A 12,313-nucleotide genomic window follows, 5' to 3' on the forward strand; every position below is an offset into this window, starting at 1 on the left:
ACCAGGCTTTGGCGACCAAGAGGATGCCCAAAGAGCTGCGTGCAGTCCTGGATGAGGCAGTAAAAATTGTCAACCTAATTAAATCACGCACCATGAATGCCCGTCTCTTCTCCACCCGTTGCAATGAGATGGGCGCTCACTTCCATCAGCTGTGGTGTCCGGTGGCTGTTGCGGGGCAAGGTCCTCACTCTCTTTTGTGATCTACACACAGAAGTCCTCATGTTCCTCGCCAAAATCAACTCCCCACTGGTGAAGCATATGGAGAACACAAAGTGGATTGCCATGCTGGCCTATCTGTCTGGTATCGTTGACTGGATAAACACATTTAACAAGTCACGATCAACACGATCAAGTCTCTGCATTCAGGAAAAAGTTAGATATGTGCTGGGCTCATGTTGGACAGGTCTCGGTGGAAAGGTGTTCATTCCCTTCACCTCCACTTACTTGTGTGAGTGCAGGTTTTCTGCATTGACAATGATTAACAGCAAATACCAGTCACGGCTGCAAGTAGAGGATGATCTGAGTTTATTCCTTTCCACAGTGCAACCCTGCATCAACGCGCGCATCATGTGCTTGTGCGCATCAAAGACACAGACTCAGGTGAAAAGATTGGTTTATTGCCGTCATGGAAAGGATTTATGCGTGATGTTGAGACCACAATATGAAAAACACCGCTGTACATGGTGTGCAGTGATGATAAAAATCTGGCATTGATCAGCTTATTATTTGATTTGAGGAATGTTTTAAAAATATGTTTAAGAACATACGAACATGTTTAAGATGTTTACAAAAATAAAGATGTGTATAACATTTATTGTTTAAAACCTTTTTAAACCTGTGTGGAACATACAAAGCAACAACAATAACAATAATAATAGTAATAATAATTAAGAGGGGTAAAGGGGGGGTGGCATGCTTTTGAGTTCTCTTAGGGGAGGCTCACTATCACACTTTGAAAACCCCTTGTTCAGATTACATATCTCCTGTCGTGGAATTAAAATATTACCTACTTTTATTGTGATGCCCCACTAGAGGCATTCCACAAATTAACATTGTCTGTACAAAATAAGAACACTACTTCAATTTAAGTTATGGAAAAGTGCCATATTTATTTTTAACATTTTGTCTGAAACAGCAGCTAAGATCATCCTGAAAATGCCCATTACAACTAGGACAAATCTGACTTCTTCACAAATTTTAAAACAACATTGTACCTGTCCTGTACAACTTTGTGGAGCATTTAAAGTAAACAAAAATAATATGTAGTGTAGGACAGACCAATATTTTAAAAACTGCTAATTTCTATGATGTACAAACAACACTTTAGGAATGAGGTAATGTGCAAACAAAGAAAACAAAAGAGCTCAAAGACTGATGCTGATTCACCTGGTGTGGACTGCTCTAATTCTTATCATTGTACTAATATGTAAGAGGCAGATTTTTCTGAATGAAAATAAGCATCTCAGCATTGTCGCAATGTATATGATTCCTAGGTGATTGCTTTCGCTCTTAGGTGTTCTTTGTTGTATTTCAGTTTATTTTCTATTAACTTTTTGAGTGACATCTGCGTTGTTTTTCAGTGCGTCCTTTCCTAGTTTTGTTACATTACTTTGCTGCACATACGCTCCGTGCACCTTAGGATGGTTCTTCCTGATATGAGTGATTAAATTTGAAGTGTTGAAGGAAAAATTTTTTCTCCTCCTCGCTTGACAAGCGCCCCGCATTCATGACAAATTGCATTTTTGTTATCTGCTGGTGATTTTCTAAAAAAAAATTAAATTATATATATATATATATATTTATATTTTTTTTTTATAGAAAATCACCACCAAAAAAAAAAAAAATATATATATATATATATATATTTTTTTTTTTTTTCCCCTAATTCATTCATTCTTCGTGTAATATACAAGGATGGGACTTTATCAACTTTACAACTTGTTACCGTTAGAAAACTGTCCAATTAGCAAGCAAATTATTCTCATTCTCTATTCGATAGTGTCTTGTTTTTGATTTCTTAATAAGGCTGATGAGGACGGTGGTGATGGGAATTCTGGCTCTGTTTAGAGAGCTGGCTCTTTTGGCATGGCTCACTAAACAGAGCTGACTCTTTCGGCCCTCAAGTGGCTCAAGTGGCTCCTCAGATTTTTTGTTGCTTAAATTATTTTATTACCATAAATAATGTACAATTATATGTAAAATTTATTGTAAAAAACACATTCAATCAAATGCTCATTATTCATATATCTTATTATACTCAACATGGAGCAGCATGCTCCAAAAAATAAATATGTATAAATCAGGTCCAATCTCTGATTGTATACTTATTTATTCATCAACTTTTAACTATTTTGTGTGAAAAAAACAATCAATGCAAAAAGAACAAAATTAAACAAATAACAACACAATAACAATAAATAAAAATTTTGAAAAATAGGTAACAGTTTCAGCTAGTTTTTAGAGAAGATTGGCATTGAGAAAGGCCTCCGCTTTGAGGGGCTGCTTCTGTTCCTTCCCTCTGTAAAGAAGATTCCCTCAGTGGAACGGAGAGGCCGCAATACACAGTCTCCGTGCCATCACGTGCAAGGTGTGGGTAGTGTTGCAACCACACTTGCTATGCTTCACTCATGGTTGCTGTCCCAAAGTCCAAATTAATGCGAAGACAGGTAAACCGGGTGAGGATAAACACTTCTTTATTCAACGATCGTTGGAGAGAATTACATGCAAGCGCCGTGTATGAAAATGCTCTGGACAACAAAGAGAGGTCCCAGTCTTTTGTATCCCCGGATTTCCATATGTTTTTTGTTATATTATCCTATTATGGAGTTGTTTTTCTGCTTTCGAAAGACAGTGAGTCTTTGCAGCTCTTGGATCCCCCTCCCCTTCTTTCTTGTTCAGAGCAGTTTTCTCAAGGCCATTATTACATAGGTTGTTGTGCTTTGCACAAGCAGCTCCTCAAGGCCATGATTACGTAAGCTGCTCTGCTTTACTGTTACACTACTAGATTATGATTCAAACATATTATATGAATTCTTACATTTTTACAGTACAGGATTATGACTCAAACATATTATATGAATTCTTACAATTGTTACAGTACAGGATTATGATTCAAACATATTATATGAATTCTCACACTTCCCAGCGTCTCTCTGTGGGTGTGCTGGTGACTGTTCTCTCTCTGTGCTGTGTGTAGCCCGTGCTCCTCCCCTTCCTGCTCCGTGCTCATGTAGCTGACCAATCATATGCGGCTTGAACAGAAAAAAAAAAGAAGGAAAAATTAACCGTGTCCGAGCCAGGCAGTTGTTCATTTCAAAGAGCCGGCTCTTAGAGCCGTGTCGTTCCAGACCGACATATCACTAGAGGACGGCGCAAGAGGATGGAGCTGAAGCTGGACTGCAGTCAGTCAGTCAGTCAGTCTGCACCTCTGGCTCGCTGATCTGATTGGGACAAAATTAACATCTCTGACTAATGCATACAAATTTAGTTCAAACAAGGGTGCTGTCATTTTCTTTCTTTGCTCATCTATTATCTCTTTTTCATTTTGCAATTCAAAAACCCAGTGATTTAAAAGCAGCTGTACAAATTGCGTGTTGTATCTTGAGGACAATGGTTATTTCTTTAACTCCTAGGTGGTCTGCAGCTCAGTTGGTAGAATGAGTGTGTTGTCCGTGGTATATTGATGTCCACGTTGATATTCAAGTTCAGCCATGTTTTTATGTACAGGATGTGCTGGAGCTGCTACATAGAAAAGAGCAAGGGAGAGAGTGAGAGATGAGTCATTTATTCTGTCAGACATTGTTTTCCTCTGAGCCCTACTTGTAAAAATCAGTGCCAGGTAGTGGATGGAAAAAAACTCCCATTTTTGGTTTCACATTTTATTTTATTTTATAATAGGGGCAGACTCTAGTTCAACAAGATTTTGCATGGACTTGTCCCTACTTAACCCTCTCCTCAAGGTCTGTCTACAAAATACTGATCAATTCCTCGACCCTGAAACCTATAAGAGTAATGATGATTACTAATGATGAGAATGTGCCAGTACTGCACCGATACAGTAGTTTTTATTTCATACTATTTCTGTCCTCTGAAGAGAAAAGCCTTAAACAGCATTCTGCATAAGAAGTCAGATTATGTCTATGGGAGTTGTTCCCCCCTTAGTAAATGTTTTCCAGATGAGTTTATGGTATCAGTCTGTAGTTCAAAGTTGTCAATACAACATAATAGTTAAGTGATGCTCCCATTTAGAGGAAATTAGAGCAGAAAGCAGCAAGTGGGCTAGGGGGTGGGGCTATTATGGGATTAACAGACTTCACCAACTAATCAGAATGTGGTACAGAAGAGGTCAGCCACGTCCCTCACTCTCACCAGATAATCGCCTGCAGTCTCATGAACAGCCCTTTGAACATACAATAAGTATCAGTTAAAAGGTTACTCTAGTAGCCATTGGCTTGTGCTAATGGTGCTAAGTATATTCTAACTATAAATATATAATTCAAGCAAATAGTAGCACAGTTGGAGCTGCCAGAAGCAAAGGATGCTGGGGAAAATATTTATAAAAAATATTTCTTTTTTTATCGCTTGTTGACAATTCTTAACTTGGTCATGAAATGTTCTGATCTAGGAATGGGCAGGCTGTTTTCCAAGAGAGTTGATTAGGTGGTGGTTTTCTATACCTGCTGACCTAAAGTTAACTTCTTCCAGGGCAGGTTAGACATTCTGTGTTAGTTTCCCCAATAGAAAGTAAACCACGTTTGTGAGACTGACAACCAAGAGTTAACATGGTTACCCTGAGAAGCTGAGATCACGCTTTGAGATACAGTCCACTGCTCTGACTGTGTATTAGAGTCATTAAAGATTGTAGAGTGTGTTTGTGTTTCCACCTGCAGATTGTTGTTTTATAACAGTGTGTTGTGATTGGCCCTTGTGCGGTCATGATGCTGACGTTAAACAGTGAAAGAGTCAATCAGATGCCCTGAAATAGGCATAACAACACAACTGATAACAGCTGTCACAAAGTCCCACAGCACAGCTGGACTCGTCTCATGTCACACCTTTTGGGAACCACTGCCTTAAACCGTTAGGATCATCATCTCCTTCAGCCCAGACCTCTCGACCCTCAGAGCTCTAGAATCTGTTGTTAGGTATGTGCATCACTTCAGCTTATTTCATGCCCCCACCCACCCAAATAATGGTCTTTTTGAACCAGAGCTTTCACACTGATGAAGAATTGAGCATATTCTCTGTTTCAGTCCTCTGACTGGAAATGCAGTGTTATCATTAGTATAGTTTAGTTCATTTACAAACAAAGAACAATATGCTTATACAAAAACAATTATAAATAATGAATTCAGATTCATTGAGATTAGGAAAGTAAAACAATAACTAACAATACATAAGAAAGCTACAGGAGGAGCCAATAAAGCTTATTAGGGCTTGTCATATGGGCCTCTGATAGGGTCCATTTCACAAAGCCGATTTAGTGGAAAGTCGGAGTCTGCTAACCCTGAAATGAGGTCAAACTGAGTTTTCCATTTCACAAAGGGAGATAACTCAAACAGGTAACTATAGCCTGTTTCCCAGAGAGACGTAACTTAAACTCTAGGTCAGTTACCATAGTAACAGACTCTGTGAATGTAACCTGGTCGGGACCAGGTTTTTCTCAATAAACCTCAAGTTTCTCTCTGACTCCGCCCTCTTTCAGCCACACACGGTATTTGATTTCCTCATTCATTTGGCATAGCATAGTTCTGCCATCTGTTATTTTTAAAAAATATATAAAAAAAAAACAGTCAGTAGGCCTATATTAGAACTCCATTAGGCAGCTATTTTCACTAACATGGCATGTCCTTTTGATAACGATCCTGTGGATGAAGGTGCAGCATTACTGCACAGAGAATTAAATATTTTTTGGGAGATGGTTATCAGACCGCGCATAGATGTTCTAGCATTTCCAGATAATAATCTTTTTGAGCTGTACTGTTTCACGTCCTTCCATTTGCTTTATTACCAACCGTAGTCAGGCTCTCACATCCCAGCAGAAATTGTGTGTTAAACTTAGGGGTGTAACAATTCACTTTAACGATTCGATTTGAATCACAAATCATGGTTGCCGATTCGATTCAAGGACGATCTTAGTTAATTTAGAACAATTTAATATTTGACCCACACAGTGACTTGAAATCAATTCAGTAACTTTTTAGCCAAAACTTCAACCAGTGTGACTCTGAAATAAATACCTGGATAATGGACAGTGCAGGCGAAGTTTCAGAGATCCCTGTTATATCTTGTAGGGACATCAGGTTATTATAAAAAGCAAACAAGAATTAATGACAAATACATTAACCTTTTATTTGAATGAAGTGCAATCAGACGGTTAACAGAAGTGACATAAGCAGGGGGAGAGCAGTGAACTTGAACAATAGGAAAACAGCGGATCCCAATCTCAGTTCGGACACAGAAGAAACTTTAAATGTTTACCATTACACATATGACAAACTGCAGCCCTTTAACTACGAGCCTGTTATGCACCCCAGAGAGCAGGGAGAGAGTAAATGGTCAGAGGAGAGAGAGAGATAGCTGTAGTGTTCGGACAATCAGTGGAGAGCAGGGTAGGCGCCTTGGTGAGAGACCGTGTTAGCTTACACGTCAGCTGTTGTAATATTGTGTTCAAGTCATAATATTCAAATCAGATTTATTTGTATAGCGCCAAATCATAACAAAGTTACATCAAGGCACTTTACATATAGAGCAGGTCTAGACCAAACTCATTATGAAATTATTTAAAGAGACCCAACAGATCCCCCGATGAGCAAGCACTTAGCGACAGTGGCAAGGAAAAACTTCCTTTAAGAGGCAGAAACCTTGAGCAGAACCAGGCTCAGAGGGGCGGCCATCTGCCTCGACTGGTTGGGTTAAGAGTGGGAGAGAGAGAGAGTGAGATAGGCATTGGGGGGGTATAGGCAGGAACATGTTGCTACATGAAGTTCATGGAGTTGAGCTGTAGTACAGAATTCATGAAGATATGGGACCAGCAGGTGTTGCAGGAACATAGGACGGCGATGAGTCACCACCTGTAGGATGAGGACAGGGAGAGAGGAGAGGAACTGGGAGAGACAGAGACTTTGGCAGAACATGGTTAGTAAATGCAGTACAAATGTGTAGAACTGGGTAAAACTGTGTTTTTTAAGAAGGATGGTTCTTATCAGCGAATGCAAGGGGGGAGGAAGGGAGAGCGAGCGAGAGGGAGGGTGAGAGAAAGAGGGAGAGAGGGTGACAGGGAGAGAGAGCGAGAGAGAAAAGCTCAGTCCTCCCCCCAGTAGCCTAGGCCTATTGCACAGATGACCATCATATCTCAGGCAATAGCAAAATTACTAATGGTCATCTATTATAGGCAGGAGTATTGATACTTCCAAATAATCAAAATTAACAATTTTGATGAAGTGTCTCATATTCGTAATATTCGTCAACACTACTAAGTATAGCGCTCTGCTACTGCCGTGGGAGAGAAACACTGGTGATCCACGTTTTGTTTGATAGCTGCTTGTGTAGGAAATGCAAGGCCATGACCATAGCTGAGTGGAGCATGTGCTGCAGGGAGTCCAGTCCATCACAGGGCCCAGAAATAATGAATTCCTCTATTTAATTATTTTACTCTTTATTACCTTCATGTTCTATTTTCCATATATGAACTAGGATAAAGTACATAATAATGCTGAATGTTTAGCAGATTTGTAAAACTCAAAATTTACCAAATTGAAATAGAATGAAAGTAAATGGTATAGGAAATTACACACAAAAACTCAACAGCCATTTCATGTGGTACATCTGTGTGGGTTGTCTTTGACCATTCTCGCCATCTTTTGCCTTTGCCTCTCTGACATTTTTCTTGGCCAGTCACTTCTGGCTTTAACAAGAACCGTGCCTGTGGTCTTCCATTTCCTCACAGTAGAAACTGACATCTGAAATCTCTGAGATAGCTTTTTGTAGCCTTTCCCTAAACCATAATGTTGAACAATCTTTGTTTTCATGTCATTTGAGAGTTGTTTTGAGGCCCACCAACTTTGTGTTACAATTAAACAGTTCTAAGTAGTTACAGGTGTTCAAATCAACACAATGACAAGGGTGCCCAAATTTTTGCACAGCCTATTTTTCACATCTGATTTAATTTAATTCGACTTAATATTGCTACCAAAACAAAAACAAAAAACTTTGTCTGGAAACTATCCCAGTACTCGGCTTTCATTTCAAAATGAATGGCATGCTAATGCGATCTTTTCCTGTAAAGTCAGCAAATTATTATGCAGACTCAGAGGGGCGCCAAAACTATTTTGTACCACTGTACACACACACATAACAGTGGGACTGACTGGACCAGCTGGTTGAACCAATAGAGCACAGTCAGTGCGTTGACCCAGGACATGAACTCAGGTTGTGTTGCTGTGTCAGTGTGTGCTGGTGTCTTATGTGTGTTTGCTAACCTTGTTCAAGCCTGTGGACCTGCAAGCACTGCTCCTGCTAGCGTTGCTGGTGGAGGTACCAAGGTGTTAACCTGAATGCAGTGATCCCCCAGCTCATGTTACTGTCTGAACTGTGATCAATGTTGGAAACGCTTCTGCTAACATGCAAAAAGCCTGCTCATGGCCTGGTTGATGCAGCAAAGCATCCACAACATCACCTAACCCACCTATCCCAGTCCTGATCTTCATCAGGCTTTTGGAGGTTGAGGATTTGGATGCATCACATGATCCACACTGAGAGGTGAGGCAGGTTCGGATCGTCAACCTCATCTTCTCAGCTCTACAGTGTTTTACCGTCTTCATGTCCTCACTGTTTGACCTGATGTAGCTGCTGCTGCTGACACATAGTTAAAAAAAAAAAAAAAGCTCATGGCAAAATTCAGTCAATGCTATGTGTCACATATTTATGATGTGGGACTGTTTTACAGTTTGGATCAGAATAAAGAATTGAATCTACTGTTATGCATAACCTGCCTTAGTATGAACTGTCTTAGTATTGGCCCGTGTTGTGCGAGTCAGTCAGAGTAACTGAAATAAAAATTCCATCAAAACAGGTCGCCAGTCCATCACAAGGCCAGCACACAGAGACAGACAACTACTTGGACTCGTGCTCATACCTACGAGCAATTTAGAGTCGCCAATTAACCTAGACATGCCTGTGTTAGGACTGTGGGAGGAAACCACAGTACCCAGTGGAAACCCACGCAAGCACAGGGAAAACATGCTAATTCCTCACAGAAGGGCTATGAGAAGTTTTTATTTTCTTTGTATTGTCCTTTACTTTCCTTCCTGTCCTTCATTTGAGCATCTGTTTATCTCTCAGTCAGAAACTCTAACCTCATAATGGCCAATGTTTTGTTGATGGAGTTTGCCCTTGCCTTACTGACCCCAGTCATCAGGTTAACCATTTACTTTCAGGTTGCAACTTGCTGGCCCTTTGGTCATCACCCCAGTCATCAGACTGACCGTGCTAGGTATTGAGGTATATGATGAGGGTGAAAGGTCAGCTATTCCTTTGAGTGCTGGTGTGCTTTCATTGGCTTCATGTGAAAAATAGTTCAACCATTTCTGTTTATTTGCTGGGTTCTCACCACACACTCGTGAAGCCTTGACCTCAACAACCACATCATGTCACTAATATATTTACTTGTGCAAAACAGGTAGTGATGAGTTTACTGTTCCTCAATGTGCATCTTGTTCTTACTGTATAAACCAACAAGGGTGACAGAGGAGCTGCTCCTGTCAGTCATCCGTCAAAGTTTTCTTCAGGATTTTCAATCATTTTCCATTTTGTGATAGTTCGATCAAGCTGTGGACACACAAAGCTTTCATATTTACTTTTGAGGTGTATTGATTAACATGTACCCACCCATGTTTGGGTAACAGCAAGAAAACATTCCACCGTAAAAATGTGCAGCACTATCAGCAGCTGACCTTTGACCTGCTCAGCAATAAAGGTAAGACAAAATCACCTGAAGCTGCAGCAGTTGGTGGGAAAATTGTTTACCTGTCCTTCATTGAAGCTGTTTGTTTCCTGTGAGTGTCAGTCTGTGATCTTCTGCCTTTTATTCTCCTCTTTCAACATTTTATGTTTGATCAATATTTAGTCGAGTCTTTTGGGTTTTTATTTGATCTCAGTCATTAATTTTCAGTTCCTCCTTCTCACGCCTCTGGCCATCTTCCTTTTCTAGATTTCTTGCCTCTTTCACTTCCTTCTCTCCTTTCATTCTTTTTAATTTTTCATGACTGAATACTTCCATTTACAAGCTGCTCTGTCTTCTCCCTCTGCTCTCCTCATCAGTCTGCCAACAGAGTGATGGCTCGCATGTTTTCATCCTCTGCCTGGAAAACAAGGTCTGAAGTTTAGAGCTGCTGGTGACAGCTGTGGAGGGAGAACAGAGGGAAGCCAGTTTGGGTCAAAACAGATCCTACGTCGTCTCTGTGGAATTTTGATACAATCAGGTGCTATTTTTTTTTTAAACAGGGCTTAAGTCTTTTCAGCAGCTTTCACAATAGTAGAATTATGAAAATCGTATATAATGTAAGAAGGGCAGCACGGGGCGTAGTGGTTAGCGCTGTTGCCCCACAACATGAAGGTTGTGGGTTTGGTTCCAGGGCCTTTCTGTGCAGAGTTTTCATGTTTTCGGTTTCCTCCCACTGTCCAAATACATGCATGTTTAGATTAATTGGTGACTAAACTGTCCGTATGTCTTGAGTATGATTGTGAGTGGTTGTTTGTCTGTCTCTGTGTGTTGGCCCTGTGATGGACTGGCACCCTGTCCAGGGTGTACCCGGCTCTTTCCCAATATGAGCTGGGATTGGGTCCATCACCCCCCTGTAACCTGGAAATGGATTAACAGTAGAAGATGAGTGAATGAATGAATAATGTAATTCAGAGTAAACACAAGAAACTTGTGCTATAAGAAAAATGGACCAGATTCAGTGACTAACAACCTGACAACAAACTTTTGCCCTATGTGCCCTAAAGATAATATCCAACTAGCCCATTGAGCAGTGATAGCTAACATGTCTTTGGGGTCATCAGGTGGGAACCTCTTTTCACCGTGTTTCTTCTAGTTAGTCCCATGACACCTCCAGGAGGCTAGACAGTGATCACTGGCGTCCCAGAGTCACCCCCCTAATGCCAGCCATCACCGCTCCTCACGCCAAGACAACTATCTCAAACAGCACTACCGGCAACTACTCTGACCTCTGACCAACTGCGCCAGTGAAAGCAGAGTGGGGATACAGACCCTGGTTTGGGTAGGTGGGAGAAATAAAAGAGTTGGAGATAAAAGTAGGGATGGGATACAGACCCTGTTTCGGGTAGGGGGCATGAAAGTATGGAGGGTACAGGAGGTGGAGGACAAGCTACAGTAGTAGATTCAGCAAACAAACTCACCTGAACAGTCCTATAATCAGAGACAAAGCACAAGTCAAATCAAACCAATACAGGCCAACTCACCTGGACTAATCACACGGTCTCAAAGAGGCTCAGACAGGCCACAGCCCCCACTTAAATACACTTCCTCTTCCTGGATTTCTCCCTCTGCTTCTCCCAAGAGATTGTCTATCTCAAGAGCTCACCCGCTGGGCCCCCAACTACTATTACTTCTTTTAACCCAAATCCACTGACTAGATCTTATTGTCTCATCTGACATTTCCTTCACTATTTTCCTCACGCTCTGTCCCCCTCCTCCTAACTCCCTCAACAAAGCAAAAACAGATCTTGCTACAAACCCTCTACATCCTACTTGCACTGGACAAATCCTAATCTTCCATCCTCGCTGCTCAGCATCCTTACCTAGATCTGCATACCTGAGCTTTTTCCTTTCATATGCTTCTACAACTGAATTCTCCAACAGCACTGTCAGCTCTATGAAATATACTCTCTTCCTACTCATAGACCACGCAATTATATCAGGCCTTCGCTTTGTTCAGGCCTAAATCCACCTGCATCTCCCAGTAACTACCATCCTCTAAGCTGCCTCTAAGCTGCTCCTTGCTATCTTGTTAACTTTCCCTCCTTCTTGAACAAAATGAATTGCAACTATCTTTGTCTTAGACCATCCTAAATTTGCCTGCCTCCGTATATCTTCAATCCCTGCCGCTAAGCTTTTTAAAACTTGGTTATGATGCCATGTATACCGTCCTTGTGACAGACTAGCTTTACAACTTGACAAGATGTGCTTTAGATTTGCAGTACCTTAACAGAACGAACAGCTCAGTACATTTAGTACATTTAAACTCCTCAACTAGACTAGATACTGGGGGCTGAAGTATTTCCCATACAG

At 40.9% G+C, this 12,313-nt stretch overlaps 1 protein-coding gene across 6 annotated transcripts in view; it reads left to right on the top strand.

The window, feature by feature from the left end:
- Positions 1 to 12,313, top strand: part of LOC115046718 (vitamin D3 receptor A) — a 59,546-nt gene that overhangs the window by 25,694 nt on the left and 21,539 nt on the right. The window contains exon 1 of one of the 6 annotated variants that reach the window (XM_029507272.1): positions 10,413 to 10,481. The exons of the other annotated variants lie outside the window; for them this stretch is intronic. The gene's annotated coding sequence lies outside the window, so the exon portion shown is untranslated. Of the gene's footprint in view, positions 1 to 10,412; positions 10,482 to 12,313 lie in introns of those variants that run through there. 6 annotated transcript variants of the gene reach the window in all.

The sequence above is a fragment of the Echeneis naucrates genome, chromosome 7 (genome assembly GCF_900963305.1).
Source record: "Echeneis naucrates chromosome 7, fEcheNa1.1, whole genome shotgun sequence".
Lineage (NCBI taxonomy): Eukaryota > Metazoa > Chordata > Actinopteri > Carangiformes > Echeneidae > Echeneis > Echeneis naucrates.